At 50.4% G+C, this 16,548-nt stretch overlaps 1 protein-coding gene across 2 annotated transcripts in view; it reads right to left on the bottom strand.

Annotated features, from left to right (window-relative positions):
* Aps (diphosphoinositol polyphosphate phosphohydrolase 1 Aps) overlaps positions 1-16,548 on the bottom strand; it is a 74,329-nt gene that overhangs the window by 12,288 nt on the left and 45,493 nt on the right. The window lies entirely within an intron of this gene.

Genomic DNA, 16,548 nt, shown 5'->3' with positions numbered 1-16,548 from the left:
AATACAATGAGTTTCACGGGTGATGTCTATGCACACGCACACACACACACACACAACACTGGCTGGCGCTCGCATCGCGGTTACTGGACACACATAAAACTCAAAACTGGTGTCTGCAACACAACACCGACACATGTCATTAACCATGTAGGTTGTGCACAGGCGGTCACAAACGAGTATCCAGGCCTGTTTCACACAAAAAGTTGAGCAGGGCTTTTGTCACACGCCACCAATCAGAACGTCTCGTCCTTGCGCCCAGAAGAGTTTCCTCAGAGAGAGGGCGAGAGTCCAGGTTTTTCACGGTCGCCTCCAATGTTGTTCGTTCAGAAGTATACTTCGGGCACGCGCAAAGAAGGTGTCCAATAGTCTCTGGTGTGTTGCACTGTGCGCAATTTGGGTTACTTTCGATGCCGATCTTGTGAAGATAGTGTTTGGTGTAGGCAACGCCAAGCCGTAGCCGGTGGAGTAAAGTCCCATGACGTCGCACCACCACAGATGGGAAATGTAATCGTGAGCCAGCGTCAAGCTTACACACGCGGTCCTGTTGATGACTCGGATCATGCCAGTGCGACTGCATTGCCGCCTGCATTAAATGCGCCAACAAGGCTCCAATGTCTGATCTTGAAAAGGCTATCTCAATGAAAGCACCATCACTATGTGCCATCCGAGCCTCGGCGTCAGCACGCTCGTTTCCCGCTATGCCGCAATGGCTCGGTATCCATTGAAACTTTATGATATGGCCGCGGTGGAAAGCCTCGGCTAACAAAAGCACAATCTGTTGAACCAGCTGCTCGCATGCTCTTGGTTTTAGATAAGTTTGTACGACCTGTAATGCCGATCTCGAGTCGCAGAATATAGTCCATTGCTGCGCTGGCTGGTGACCAATATAAAGGACGGCTTCTCGTATGGCTGCCAATTCGGTTGCTGTAGAGGACGTTTTGTGCATGAGCCTGAAACGGTGACATGAGGCATTTCCTGGCACTATCACCGCTGCAGCTGAAGAAGTGGTCGTAACGGATCCGTCCACGAAAACATGCTGGGTGTTAGTATACATAGATGTAATGTATGACAGCGCCAGCTGTTTAGTCCGACTGTTGGAATGTGCGTTTTCTTTGTTATCCCTGGGATTGTTGTCCGTATAGATGGTTTTGGTACTGCCCAAAGTGGCACCTCCGCAATCTGGTGTGGCGCGTAGTTCGAAGGCAGCGCATTGCGCTGCATCCAAAGGGCTCTGGAAAAGGCTGCATCTGGACGCACCGCACTAATGTTAGTCAGGGGGTGATGACGATGCCTGGTCAGATGCCGCAAATGCACACGAAGTGGCTCCTGTTGAAAATAAATTCGTGCTGGGCAGGCGCGGGCCTCATAAAATGTGCCCCATGTAGAAGTTTTACATGGCAAACCCAAGGGGAAGACAAGGAGGACAAAGGGTAAATGCCCTGCTCATGCAGCGACATCTGGCACAACACAATGACGCTTGGCCTCACCACATTAGTACATCATCGTTAAGCTGAATAACAGGAAAGGCCGCAAAATCAGTTTCTGCGAAGCCTGGCAGCCGAACCAACTTTTCCACTTGTGTATATATGGTTTCGGTCACGTGACGAAGGCTTAATTATGCGGTGAAAACGGTCCACAGCGGCAGCAGTCGTTTCCAGATGGGAGCACCACCACGAGGCTTAAGTACCAGCGAGGCCAAAGGTGTGGGAGCAACAAAAGCAGACAAAAAAGTGGAGGAGACACTTCAGCTCCACCTTAATGGTATGACGCGATACCATAATGGGTTAATTCCCATATATGTACATGAACCAACTAGCCCGCCAGAACGTCCCTCTCCATATATGCAGAAGGTCATTCTCTACATTCGTAGATCCCTGGGAATCCTCATACCCCTCCAGGGTCGTCGTGGTGCAATGGTGCAGCGGTTAAGCGATGCGCCGCTGCTCTGCGATGGCAGGTGCTCCCAGCGGTGAGCCTTGTGCGCCCCTAGGTTGCTCTCCCTGAGCACCTGATCAATTTAATTGCCACCTGTCATAGAGGGAAGTTTGCTCACCATCTGGTGGGCAGGTTTGGATGATGCCGCAAGGTCACGTGACCCCCTTGCCTCCTTGGTTGCTCTTTGGGCACCACCTGCCACAGTCATGCTCGTGATTTTTCGCTGACAATGCCAATGCCGGATTCTCTTGTCAACGGGGCCATTAACGCTATTGAGTTAATAAAAACCACCGCCACCGTGAAAGCTAGCACTTGGGCAGGGCAACAAAAACGTTGTTTCTCCGCAGCCAGAGAACACTGCTGGCCGCTAAGCATGTACAGTATGGCCCACTGTTAAAGGGAACATGCGGTTGCGTGTCGTTGGCTTTCCGCGAGGCGCTGCTGTGGAAAGCCGGAAAGAATGCCGCGCTGATTATGGAGCAGAGTTTTTTTCGGCATTGTGTCCCCTTGCATTGATCTCATTTTTCACACCCACAACGCATCGATTACCTCTTCTGGCTGCTGAATTGGCTTTTCCATTCTGTGGTCGCGTTTCGTGCGAAATAAGCAACATTTTCTCCAGACTAGACTATCCATGTGTGAGTGCCTTGGTTCATATGCCACTGAACGTGTACAATACACGTTGAGTCCACAGTACAGTACTCACGGATTGAAATAGGACATTCGGAGCGCGTGGCCGTCACTTCATGAAGCGCAGCCCGTAGACGCTCATGGAACCAAGGTGGTGCATTGTGGTATGGCGCGAGAGGCAGAACATCTACAAAGCAGAACTGTTCCTTCCAGTAGCCAACGAGCCGGCCTGTGGTTTACCACATGCCTGCGTGGCACTGCAAGGCTTGCGCTCCGAATGTCCTATTTCAATCCGTGAGTACAACACATGTCGAGTGCCCACCCCCCGCCCCTTTTTGCCTCCAACAATTTTTTTTTCCTCCAGAACTCACTCTGTTCAACACGTGGGACAACAGTTAAGTGACTTTCATAACATCCCAAGCGTCCTTATTCCACAAACTTTCACACAGGTTGTTAGAGTCACAGAAGCCAAGAGAGGCCCTGCATTGCATCAGTTGCGAGCCATGCTCGCAATTAGCAATATACTTGAGTGCAGCACAAATTAGGCACCTCGGTCTACAGTGGCATCAACAATGCATTAACATGCACGTGACAAGGCGAAAACTTGAAAAAAATTTGATGCATCACGAGAAAGCAGACCGCGCAGATCTGAGGCGGCACATCCGATTTCAAAGCCCGCTATAGCTCGCGGCGGTTTGGCATATTATTGGTGCCAACCCTTGCACTTCCAAGACAGCACGATGTTGGGCGAGTTGGCAATGCACACATGAGAAGAAACTGTGCAAGGGAGACACAGACACACAACAAGGAGGAGCAAAACAAGCGCAGCTCTCAGACATTTTTCACCACGAAAGAAGACAAGCTCAGCGCACCGCAGGACTGTGCTGCACGGTACAGCCAAAACAGGGTTCTGAATCTGGTGAATTGGGTTTTGAGCCTGGTGGGTTCTGGTGTGTTTGTTTTGGTGGATTTCTGCGCACGCTGGAATCACATAATTAAATGCATGTAAATGAACGCATGCGCAGTTCTTCCTGAAACAACTAAGCAATAATATTACATCGGTTGAGCTTTCTAATGACAAGCAGACATGGAGTTAATAAAGCTCACTCAGTTTATAGACGGGGACGCGTTTCCAGCGCCTGTCTAGCCGATCAAGCCCTCTTTTAAAAAATAAACAGCAAAGGTCAATGCCCTTCCCCCCCACCCCCCAATGTATGGCGGTTATACACACAACCTCCAGAAACTACAACAGCGGGCTCAAAAAGACGCACGGGATGCGCCAAGAGGGACAGCGCCAATATAACATCCGGTAGAGCTAAAGCTGGAGTGCCCGTATTCCTCCGCTTTCTTTCTTTTTAAACGGAGCTCGAAACCATGCCACACAAAACATAGACTATGGTCTGCCATTGAAAAGAAAACAGTAGTCTAATAACAGCTCGAAGCCAGGCGAGCACGCAACGCCAGCTACGACATGCGCCCACTGTCTTCCACCAGCAACGCAAAAACGACGGCATGCACAGAGCGTGGCCTCCGCAATCAGCGCGAGCGCTGCCGGAGCTGATCGCGGAGGCCACGCTCCGACAAACACGCGTCCTTGCGCTGCGGCCGCGGCTCGCTGCGACACAACACTGCCCCCGTGCACTGCGCCGACCGGCTTGCAAGCGACCGGATACACTGTTCATTCTCTGCCGAGCGGTGGCGGCCGCCGTTAATCGCCGACTGGAAGCGGGCGCAGCTAAAACACAAAGCCTCTCTCGCCGTCGTCGCCGTCAATCGATGACCACGGCGGCGAGACGGCGCGCCGGGGGAAAAAAAAGGCATACGCGCGGCGTCGGCGACTCCGCTCCGTGCAGCCGCGCGCGGAAACGCACGAACGCGCATGCAGATTAACCTTGTGGTACGCGCTCCTGGCGCGCCGATCGAGTCGACGCCACCTGTACCAGATATAGCGGTGGTGGCGTACGTCCCAGCCAGCACCGCTTCGATCTCGAGCGGGGACGACGACGCGTCGGTACAGTGTGTGTTTCGGGTATCCCTTTTTTAATTGCGTCGCGCGCGTGAGAGATGCGGCATCACAGCCGAGTGCGCGCGGATAGGCGAGCGATTTTTCATAACCAGTGTACTGGTTTCGGCGAGCGAAAATAGTAATGAAAATTGGTTATTTTTCCAGGCCCGGCGGGAAAGCGTGCAGGAAGGAGTGACAGAAGGGAGAGAGAGAAACGGGCACGCCAGTGGCGGGACGCCGGCTGGTTGAATTGGACCGCCCGGGGTTCTGTAACGTGTACCGGCACCGCACAGCATACTCGTGTCATTGCATTTTGCCTCGACTGGACAACCGCGCGCCCGCGAAATGTGAGTGCCACGCGCGTGACGAGCACGGAGCAAGCGCTCCACAATCAGCGCTGTGGTTTCAGCTGCGAGCGGCGCCGGAAAGTTCGGCTACGCCGCCAGCTCGGTGCAGTTCGCTCGACACTTCAGCTACGAAACTTTCGTGGTTGAAACATTTCCCCCTGCGAATAATTTTTCGGGGTCGAAGAGACGTAGACGTCCCCAATGCTTGCAAAACAAAACCACAGTGCGCAATATTAAGCAGAGCGTCTGGCGGTGAACAGTTCTTCTGTCTACCAGCAGGTGGCCTGACAATACGGAGATACCGAATTTTGGACCAATCTATGAAGCGCTTCTTGCAACTTGTGCTCGGCGGTGCCCGTGTAGTGGCGGCAAGCCTTTCTCTGCAATTTACAGCCGAAACTGACGAAAGCACCGCAAAAGCCTTTTTGAATCGCGTCTTCGACATTCTGCCGGATGCTGTCGCCCTTTCTGCCACAATGAATCCTTTCACTGTTAGCTCGGAACAAGGCGCAGCGATACTACCGTATTTCACCAATAAAACTGCAATGGAATATGGCTACCTGCAATCACGGCAAATACATACAGCGGGGATGCTCGCGCGTCCCCGGAAATGGTGCGGCGTTCAACGCCCCTGACACATGCTTAAAATTTAAGCAGCGCTAACTTTTAGGACGAATACACAGAAGACATGACAGGACGGGCGCTGCATAACCAACTAGCCCCGCAACGTGTTTTACTAAGTGACACATGCTTGCACGCCGTCTGGCTATGTGTGTCAGAATGGCCCTGCCGACATCCCGCAAAGGACCTTGGTGGGACGTGTCCAAAGCATATAGCAGATCGACGCGTTGAGGCCCCCGCCAACGTTATTGATTAACCAATGCGGGCTATGGCATTTCGACCTAACAGAGCCATGCATAATTCCATTCGTGAATAGCCCTGACCTTTGCAGCACTGGGTTTACGGGCCCGTGCCACTAGAACGGTAGATGCCACGCCCCAAAGTTTTATTAGCACAGCGTATACCGCCTATGCGTAGATGACCTCGACGGGACAGCTGCGGGGGCACCGAAAGTAACTAGAAAAAAAAAATTTCCAACAACTCTATGCGCAACTTACCTCAACGCAGTCCGCGCATGCGCAATGCCGGTAAAACTTTTTAATCAGAAATACTATCATCAAAAGCAGCCCAACTACTCCCATTGCGGGACAAAGGCCGCCTTATCCCCTCAAACTTCTTAATCTCATCCGCCCACCTAACTTTTTGCTGCCCCCTGCTACGCTTGCCTTCTCTTGGAATCCACTCCGTTACCCTTAAGGACCAGCGGTTATCTTGCCTTCGCATTACATGCCCTGCCCAAGCCCATTTCTCCCTCTTGACTTCGACTATAGGATGCAATTCACTCTCGTTTGTTTCCTGACCCACTTTATTCTCGTCTCTTAAGGTCCCATCTACCATTTTCCTTCCCATAACTCGCTGCGTTGTATTCAGGTCAAGTTCAACACTGTTCGCTAAGCTCCACGTATCTGACCCATAGGTGAGTACCGGTAAGGTACAGCTGCTACATACTTTTTTTTTCTGAGGAATACTGATAAACTGCTGACAACGATCTGAGAGCTCATGCCAAATGCACCCCACTCCATTCTAGTTCACCCACTTATTTCAGTCTCATGGTCCGGATCCGCAGACACTACATTTCCCAAGACCCTTACCACTTCCAACGCTTCGCTGTAATCGTTAACTTCTGTTCCCTTCCGAGACTCTTAAACACTAGTTTATAGTTTTCTGCATATTAATCTTTAAACACAATGCTCCGCTTTGCCTGCCCAGATAATTGACCGTGCTTTGTAATTCGTCCCCTGAGTTGCTTAGCAAGGCACTGTTATCTGCGAATCGCATATTACTACGGTATTCTCCGTTAACTTCTACCCCAAACTCTTCTCAATCCAGACCTCTGAACACCTCCTGCTAGTACACTGTGGACAGTCCTGGACAGATCGTGTCTCCCTGTCTGGCACGTACCCTGCCTTCCTTAGAGAGATTTTATACCCTTTCTCTAGGGACAACTTATATACGGTTGCTGTGCATGCGCTATAAATGTTTTCCAGTAATTTTCCATGCGCCTCTTCTACACCCTGGTTTCATAATGTTTGCATGACTGCTGAGGTCTTGACTGAGTCAAACGCGTTCTCGTAATCTAGTCCCTTGGATATAACCGATAAGCAATATAAAATTAATTAAACAAGAATGAAAGGAGTAAACGTACACAAAGAGAGGAAGAAGTGAGGAGAGAAAGAAATGAAGGAGTGAAAGAGAAAATGAAGAAGGAAAGGATGGATGAAATAAAGACAGAAATAAGAAAGGGCAGGGAACAGAAAGAAAGAAAAAGGAAAAAGTGCAGTCGCGTCGCTCAAGCAAGCAGAAGGTAATTAGCATTATCGAAGTAATTCCTCGTGAATTGAAGCTGCTTGGTTCTGCCGTAACTCCCCGAAAATAACGAGAACCCCACCGCGCCGAGATCAAGCAACAAACGGTTTCCGGGCTGCCCACGGACACGGAATTTCGCAATTTTTTCGGCGCGTATACACGCTCGAGAAACCACGAGCAAATGACAACAGAAGAAGGGCCAGTTCGACACTAAACTCGCCAATTCAGGTCGGAAACTCGTCCGCTACAATTCCCGCTCACAGCCGCGCTATCGCCCTGCGACCGGCACGGCAGTGTCCGGCGCTATCGACGCCGGTTTCGGTTTCTGCCGCAGGGCTTCCAGGCTCCCGGAGGCTTCTTATCTCTGTCTGACAACACACCGCCTCCGGGCCCTATCGCGCCGCCGTCCCCTTTTATCGGTCGTTCCAACCCCCATCAGCACGGGGGTGTGGCGGGCGCTCCTTCTACCGGTACTAGCACGTGGGCTGGCAACGCAAAAGAAAATGCCCGCGCCGATGAGCCCAACACCACGAACTCTAGAGGCAAATCTGGATCTGCGGTCCGCAGGACCTGCCTATCGCGGGACTTCATCCGCTATGAGAGCAACAGCAAGGTCGGACTTTAATCTTCCAACGTCCACTTAGTTTTACATACAACTCGTTATATCGAAATCGCTTACTTCGAAGTTCCGGTTTGTTACGGCTCACATTTTGGTCCCTTCAACGTGACGTGCATACAGCGGGGTATGCGAGCTCGCGACACGTGCGCTATGGGGGACGTCATAGTAGAGGGCTCCGGGGCTAACCGCTACCCCCTGGGGTACTCCAACGTGCGCGCACATCGCACAGCACACGGGCGCCTGTATTGCGTTTCGCCTAAATAGAAACGCGACCAGGATTCGAACCCGCGACGTTGCACTCAAGCAGCTGAACGCCACAGCCATTAATTAAGCCACCGCCCCACACCAAGCGTGCCCTTGGAAGTCAGTGGCCGAACGCCACCACCGTTAAGCCACAGCGGCTGGTGTACGAACGAGTCCTGCCGCACTAGATAGAGGCGGCGAAACAGCACACAGAGAAAGGGGCAAAGAACCGACAGAGAGACGAAGGAGGACGCGGTGAATATAACTATAGCAACAGCCCCGGTGAAAGGGAGGTCACCCGATAGTGAACTAACGGCTACGAACGGGAGAGTGCCCCGCCGCAATGAGGAGCAAAGTTCACTGCCAGCAGCCTTCCTGCTCCGCCGGTGTACACAAAGAGAGGACGATACGAACGGCGGATGTCGATAGAGCACCCGCGCCGTTGTATACCACTACTACATTCCTGCGCCAACGCCGGATTAGACTCTAACCGTAGGAATGCGTTTCATGCTCCGAGACGACCGCAGAAAAACACCCTTAAGGGTGCGTTTTTGTGGGTAAAACTCGCACCCTTGCTTAAGGGTGTGTTTTTGTGGGTAAAACCTCGCACCCTTGCGACCCCTCAAAATGGATTTATTTCCACACCCAGGTGAGGCAGTTGGCGTTGCGGCCTTTTGTCGACGGCTTTCTAGTTTCGCCGCAGATCTTAATCCTTTTACAGCTGAACAAGTGCCGACCGCTTTAAAATACGCAGCTCTTCTGTTCATTGTTTTTCTTTTTTTGCGGAACGTGCACAGAGAAGCTGAGCACGCAGTCCTTAAAAAACTGTCGACGACCTGTCTCGATATGCAATAATTATAGCGCACATTATAGCACCGTAATTATACGGTATGCCCGGCCATAATAATCACACCAAGGTACGCCTTTTATCACGCCGTGTCCACATCTCTTTGCAGTGGAGTCACATTTCTGATCTCCATACGAGAGCATGATGTTCGCGTCGTGTTTTTCTTTTTTATTATATTCGAAAGCTAAAAAAAAGAAATGCAACGCGGGCAACTTTCAACAAACCCGGTTGCACAGAACTACGGTGCTAGCTTGTGGCACATAAGCCACCGAGGCGGAGACTTCATTGGAATGAGTTGTACGACGCTACTGAGAGGATGGAGCTCAACACAGAAGCTAACCATGGCGCGCGGCCAGTATTTGGCCAATGGACGTTTTTGAACTGCCAAGTTGCTCACAGTCTAAGGCACCTGTGCACCCTTCACCGCACGGAGTTGCAAAATCCTCGCAGTGAGCACCTTCAGAGGGAGCATATGTGCCTTAAAGGGGCTAGCTCTCAGTAAAGTTGCACTATTCCAGGGGTGTTAAAGGACGCCGCTTCACAAATATCCTCCAGCAAGTTTTTTTTTCTTGATGCGTTTGTTAGAAGCCCAGTAATCTGCAGTCTCAATTTTTTTTTTCGCGCGATTGTGGGTTCTCTTCTGCGTGTAGAAGCGTATATGGCTCAGGTTTTCATGATAACACAATGTAGTGATTGAGCGAGCTTATTATGTATGTTGTGTTTTATGGCACAGGCAACTGAGGATCATGCTTATGTGTGTTGTGTTTGATGGCACATAGGCAACTGATGCCATCATGCGCCAAGAACAATGAGCTTATGTACCGTCCTCGGAAGGCGTTCTAGGGCCCCTGTAACAGTTTCGATTTGCTCAGCGCAAACTTTTCGAAGACAACTTTACGGGTGTACAAAAGGGTACATGCAGTGTTGCGCCCCTTAGGGGTAGTTTCTCTTTTTTACAGTGTATGCTGACAATCTGTCCTTCTTGAGCGGTTTCTGCGCTCACTTCGACCACTACGCTACTTCCACCTTCCTCCGAGTCCTCCAACACAAACTGCATACTCTAACATCGTCGTGTTTTTCCAATGTATTCGCGCTGAAAACCGCAGGCTCGACAGATGACCGCGTCTACCCTTCGCGATTCTTTCGGGCAGCTCCCACAAAAGATCATGTATTCTGTCGAGGACATCTACTTCTTCGTGTATTAATCTTTCTTTTTTTTAACTTGATCTATGTCATCTTGCTGCTGCTCGATACGCACTTCGATAACGTGAATATTCCACCCTCCCACATACATCGCCAAGCATGCGTGTTCCGGTGAGCCTGGACAGACGGACATGAGTACAGAGTCGATCACACTTGTCCAGAGCTCTCGAGCGGCGTGCTGCGGAGCAAATGAAGTTAAATCCTATCGCAGCTGCTTTGCCGAGGGTAAGGCGCTAGTGCGTTTCACATGAATATTAGGCTGCTCTTCGGCGCAAGTATTATCAATAATAATAATAATTGTTTTTTGGGGGGGTAAGGAAATGGCGCAGTATCTGTCTCATATATCGGCGGACACCTGAACCGCGCCGTGTAGGATGGGATAAAGGAGGGAGTGAAAGAAGAAAGGAAGAAAGAGGTGCCGTAGTGGGGGACTCCGGAATCAAGTATTATCAATGAATGTCAATACGTACTTTATAATTTCGCTTTATTTCCGCCGGACTGCACCGCTCGAGCGCTCTAGAAAAGTGTTATCGACTTTGTACACTCTGGCAGGAAAGTTTGGTTCATGTGGGTTTAACGTCCCAAAGCGACTCAGGCTATGAGAGACGCCGTAGTGAAGGGCTCCGGATAATGTCGACCGCCTGGGGTTCTTTAGCGCGCACTGACATCGCACAGCACACGGGCCTCTAGAATTTCGCCTCCATCGAAATTCGACCACCGCGGCCGGGATCGAACCCGCGTCTTTCGGGCCAGCAGCGGAGCGCCATAACCACTCCGCCACCGCGGCGGCCTGCTCCGGCAGGAAAAAAAAAAGAAGAACATATAGACGTACAATGCATTCCTTCATTTAAAAATCAAAAGTAAGCAACCAACAGCCGCTGGGAAAACGCAACTGAATCACGTATTCCAGAAACACATCCTCCACGCGAAAAAAGGCCTTCGAGATTCAATCCACACTTGTCCGCAATTGTATCTACAGCCAGCTCGGAGCGAGCCCATTTCGCAAGCGAGTTCGCAGAGAGCCGCGGCATCCATTGACGTCAGCGCAGCGTCAGCCGTTCCCACGGTGCCCCGACATTGGGCGTCGCGTCGGCCCCACACTTTCGCACCAAGTGTCCGGCGAGCGAGCTAATCGCGCGCGCTATCTCTCGCCGCTTGCACTGGCGTCGACGCCAGTCGCCGTACACCGCACGGTATGCTGGCACCGATGATCAGCCGATCACATGTCCCGTCACCAGCCCAGGGTCCGCCCATATCCCACCCCAACACACACACACACAATCCGCAAAGAAAACACAAGGCCGACCCGCCAGAGACAGCTGAGAAACATGCCCGAAACGCGACAGTGCAGGAGATGGCGCGCCACTGATAAGAGAAGCTCCCGACAGCGCCATATAGGATATCTGATAAGAACAGCCGGCGACAGGGGAAGCCAGATCGAGATAAGGGCGCAAGAGTTGCAGAACGCCGTAAACAAGCAATTTTCGTCTCAAAGCAGGCCCCCTCACGTCCGCACGCAAATCGCGTGACTCTAGTTATCACCGAGACAGAGTTGCACATTTTGTTGGTAATACGTCACGCCTCTCAAGGCCCGATTCACAGATAACGTGAGCAGGCGTGTGCAAGTCACGAACTGATAATGCGCGCGGACACGGTTGCTAAACGAGGCGCTTATTCCAAGAAGCTACACTGCTATCTCGTTCGCAGTGTATATACGCAATGTTAAATGCCACTGTTAAAACACGACGTTACAATACGCGGAACTGGGTTTCACTTTCTTGTATTTATATCCAAGTGTTTCTACTGGTAACCGTGTCCACCTTCAGTTCACCCTCCCCACTTACGTAATTGAGGGCAAATAAACTATTACGATGATGATGGAGCACGAAGGGTTCACACATCCACAGCTTTCATCATCCTGCATCGGAACCCTTTGGCCAAGCGCATCTCTATACTGGACTGCCTTGGGTATATGCGGAGTTCAGCTGTGACGTGTACAAGCAAAGTATAGAGTTTGCACAGAAACTAAGGGAGACATTTTCCTATTCATTGAAGGATCGCGCGCAGTAGGATCACGTGACCAAGAGGTTGAAATGAGTCTCACGGAAAGTGGGGCATGACTGCAACCGACCGCTGCTCAGTGTACATACAACGGCAGTTCGAACTGCCCCAATACAATCGGCGTTTGCGCTCAACGGCAGTTACAGCTTCCCGTGCAACGGGGTTTGATAAACCTTACGCGTTGGCAACGTCTCGCTTTGATATGATAAGAACGCGGATGCAGTTGAACAGGGTAGAACTAGTAGTGATTCCAAGAGCGAAGAGATTGGGGACAATAGAAAGCGTGAGGAAATAACCTGCAACTGTCCCTCTCTAAAAGCACGCGTACTAGAAGTAAGGCCTGTATAATAAACTGCACATCTCCAACCAAAATTTTAACTTTAACCGCGTGACTAACAGCCTAAACCCCTCTCCCGCGCCATTAGCGACACAGCTGTTCTTTTCACCCCACCCCCTCCCCTCCATACTTAAAAGACGCTAACTACTGCCCTCAGTCACCCCTGATGAAGGAGCCGAGTCGGCTTCGAAACGTTGGGTTAGAGTTAAAATTTTGGTTGGAGATGTGCACTTTATTATAAGTCTTCAAACCCAACCATACAGGCAAATCTGTCAAAATGTTTAGTTTTCGATCTAGAAGTAAGGCCGCGCGCGCACTTACACACACACACACACACACACACACACACACACACACACACACACACACACACACACACACACACACACACACACACACACACACACACACACACACACACACACACACACACACCTTCCGTGACAAGTGGTTCTGTTTGGTGAGAAAAATTTGTGTGCAGGGCGTGCAACTGTCTCTTTGGGAGAACACCTTCGCTGCACTGCACGGGGGTGGGGGAGGGGAATTAAAGAGAGAGAGAGAGAGAGAGAGAGTAGCAACGAAGTGGGGGAGGGGGTGGGAGGAGGCTGCGCATGCGCACGTAGTACGCACGGGAACGCACTTAAAGGTGCTCTGAAAGGTGTTCCGAATGAAGTTGTGGTATGCCTACGATGTTAAAGGACGCCGCTTCACAAATATCCTACAGCAAAAATATCTTTGCGTTTTGTATGAGCTTAGTCATCTGTAGTCAAAATTTGAATTCACGCATCTCCGGCGGCCCCACCCACTCGGTCCCTCAGTCGGCTGCCGACGCGCGCGGGAGGAGACGGGGAGGGGGCGGAGCTTCCGGCCGCGGCCATCCAACGAACCAATCACGGCGAACCAATGAAAGCCATCCGCTGCTGACGTAACGAGCGCTGCATGACGCGTTGCGCGCGGATTACGGCGAATGCTCGGTACAGGAGGTCGCCACGATGCGCGGAAGCTCCAATTTTTGAAAATACATTGTAAATGATCGGTTCGCTTTTCAGGTCCTGCACGCGGCATGAACACTCGGTGGCCTGTACTCTACATAACAGAAGCGTGTTATAGCCGACCTACAACACCCTTTTCAAGGACCCCTTAACTACGCCGCGCACCAGTCAAATACTTTCCCCTGACTTTTGTGAACGGACTTTGTGAAAACATGGTTAAGGCTAAAAAAAAAACAACGAAGTGCTAGAGAATGCACGTCATCTTACTTGCGTGGTGTGGCAACCGAAGACACCGGCCTCGGCAAAGGCAGGCGGGCGTCCAGTTACTACTTCCGGTGACTTTACGGACTTGTTTTTGTGTTCTCTGGCATGCACTGTCGGCGAACAAGAATATTTTTTGGTATTCCCTCTTCGAGCTTCTGGATACAGTCAATATGGACAACAGCGTTGAATTGCAAAAATATTTTCTCCTCATGACTTACTAAGAAAGGAAGAAAAAAGTTGAGGGACAGGCGGCGAGGGTGAAGGGGAACTACAAACTCTACCAGTGCGTAAGCAGCTGGAAACATCAGATGAGCTGAAAATCGCGGCACAGGCTTCCTGCACTGTCAATTTTTACTTTGACAGCATTGAAATCCCTTCACCATGAGAGCCAGTATATCACAGCTCAAAATCATGGCACCTATGTTTTTTTTTTTTTTGTCGTCAATATTGCTTCCCAGGTTAACCGCATTATACGAACCCCTTCTCAGTATAGCTAGAGTTCAAGCATGTCTAAAAATACTATTTGTGCACCTATATATCGTGGCTATACAAATATTATTTGTGTGGCGACGATAACACGCGCAGCGACGCCATTTTATAATTAGCAAATGCGGGAAAGCCAACTCAATAAATAATAATAATAATAATTGGTTTTGGGGGAAAGGAAATGGCGCAGTATCTGTCTCATATATCGTTGGACACCTGAACCGCGCCGTAAGGGAAGGGATAAAGGAGGGAGTGAAAGAAGAAAGGAAGAAGAGGTGCCGTAGTGGAGGGCTCCGGAATAATTTCGACCACCTGGGGATCTTTAACGTGCACTGACATCGCACAGCACACGGGCGCCTTAGCGTTTTGCCTCCATAAAAAACGCAGCCGCCGCGGTCGGGTTCGAACCCGGGAACTCCGGATCAGTAGTCGAGCGCCCTAGCCACTGAGCCACCGCGGCGGGGCAACTCAACAAGCTTTCAAATGCTTTTTTTTTTTTTTGTCTCGACAATGTGGTGTATTCTTCGGACCGCTATACATTCCAGCTACCGGTGCCCTGTGTCGGTGCAGGAATACGTTCCGTTTTTTTAACCTTGACAGATTTTTATTTTAAAAACTGAGAGACACGTTGGCGCGGTCTGTTGAGCCTGATTGCACAGCACGGCGGACATTGTGTACCTGATATGGATCAATAATTGGATCATAATCTTACCTTACTGATATACTTTTAATTCTTGATTTTAGTGGGCAGGTTTGTATTATCTAATTGATGGCAGTCAATATCGAAGGTGAGACCTATTTATAAAATTTCTTAAATCGCAGTGTGCTTTGAGATATCGAACGTCAAAAATAAGCATTTGAACTCAACAAGCTTTCAAATGCTTATTTTTGACGTTCGATATCTCAAAGCACACTGCGATTTAAGAAATTTTATAAATAGGTCTCACCTTCGATATTGACTGCCATCAATTAGATAATACAAACCTGCCCACTAAAATCAAGAATTAAAAGTATATCAGTAAGGTAAGATTATGATCCAATTATTGATCCATATCAGGTACACAATGTCCGCCGTGCTGTGCAATCAGGCTCAACAGACCGCGCCAACGTGTCTCTCAGTTTTTAAAATAAAAATCTGTCAAGGTTAAAAAAACGGAACGTATTCCTGCACCGACACAGGGCACCGGTAGCTGGAATGTATAGCGGTCCGAAGAATACACCACATTGTCGAGACAAAAAAAAAAAGGTAGAATTCTAGAAACCTTGAGGTTATCCAAAATGTTCGCAACGTTCACGTCATCGGCGAGGAGAATGTAGGCGACAGAGTAGAGACGATAGGAGAGTTGCCCCAGTGTGCACGGCAAGGTTATCACCGCTGTCGCAATGACGCCCGCACAAGACGGGAAGCCGAGAAACACTGGGACCTACAGTGTATAATGGAATTCCAGGCCATACACACGTGGTACAGACGACCGCTTCGCGGAGGCGTGACGACCTCGACAGTGCACGTCGTCGTCGCGTCGTCCTGCGGTCACGTCGCGCCCCCAGAAAAACGACGACGGCGGGACGGATATACCGTATTTACGCGAACTTAACGAGGAGGCATGAAAGGACGCATAGTTTGGTTTAGTTTAAAGGGTTTAACGTCCCAAAGCGACTCAGGCTACGAGGGGACGCCGTAGTGGAGGGCTCCGGAAATTTCGACCACTTGGGGTTCTTTAACGTGCACTGACATCGCACAGTACGCGGGCCACTAGAATTTCGCCTCCATTGAAATGCGATCGCCACGGCCGGGATCGAACCCGCGTCTTTTGGGTCAGCAGCCGAGCACCGTAACCACTGTCACCTGGTTTACACACTGATTACACGAACGACAGCCTTGGCGATTTGATTTCGATTCGATTCGATCGGTATACGGTTTCAAAATCTGAAACCTTTCGTTACGTTGTGGTATAGATTATAACGTTGAGTTGGTCATTTGAATTCGGGAAAAGTGTTGACGTCATTATCCATTTGTTACTTTCTCTCTTTTTTTGACCTCAAATACATTCATGAAAAGCGCTAGCTGTCACGATAGAGCGGCGCTGCGAACCAGGGGCTGCTTACATTTGAGCGCATACGGTGCACGTGCCTTGCCCGTTTCCCAACGCTC

Source organism: Amblyomma americanum, chromosome 10 (assembly GCF_052857255.1).
Source record: "Amblyomma americanum isolate KBUSLIRL-KWMA chromosome 10, ASM5285725v1, whole genome shotgun sequence".
Taxonomy (NCBI): domain Eukaryota; kingdom Metazoa; phylum Arthropoda; class Arachnida; order Ixodida; family Ixodidae; genus Amblyomma; species Amblyomma americanum.
Note: the sequence above shows the minus strand (reverse complement) of the source record. Positions and strands in the feature narration are given on the sequence as shown.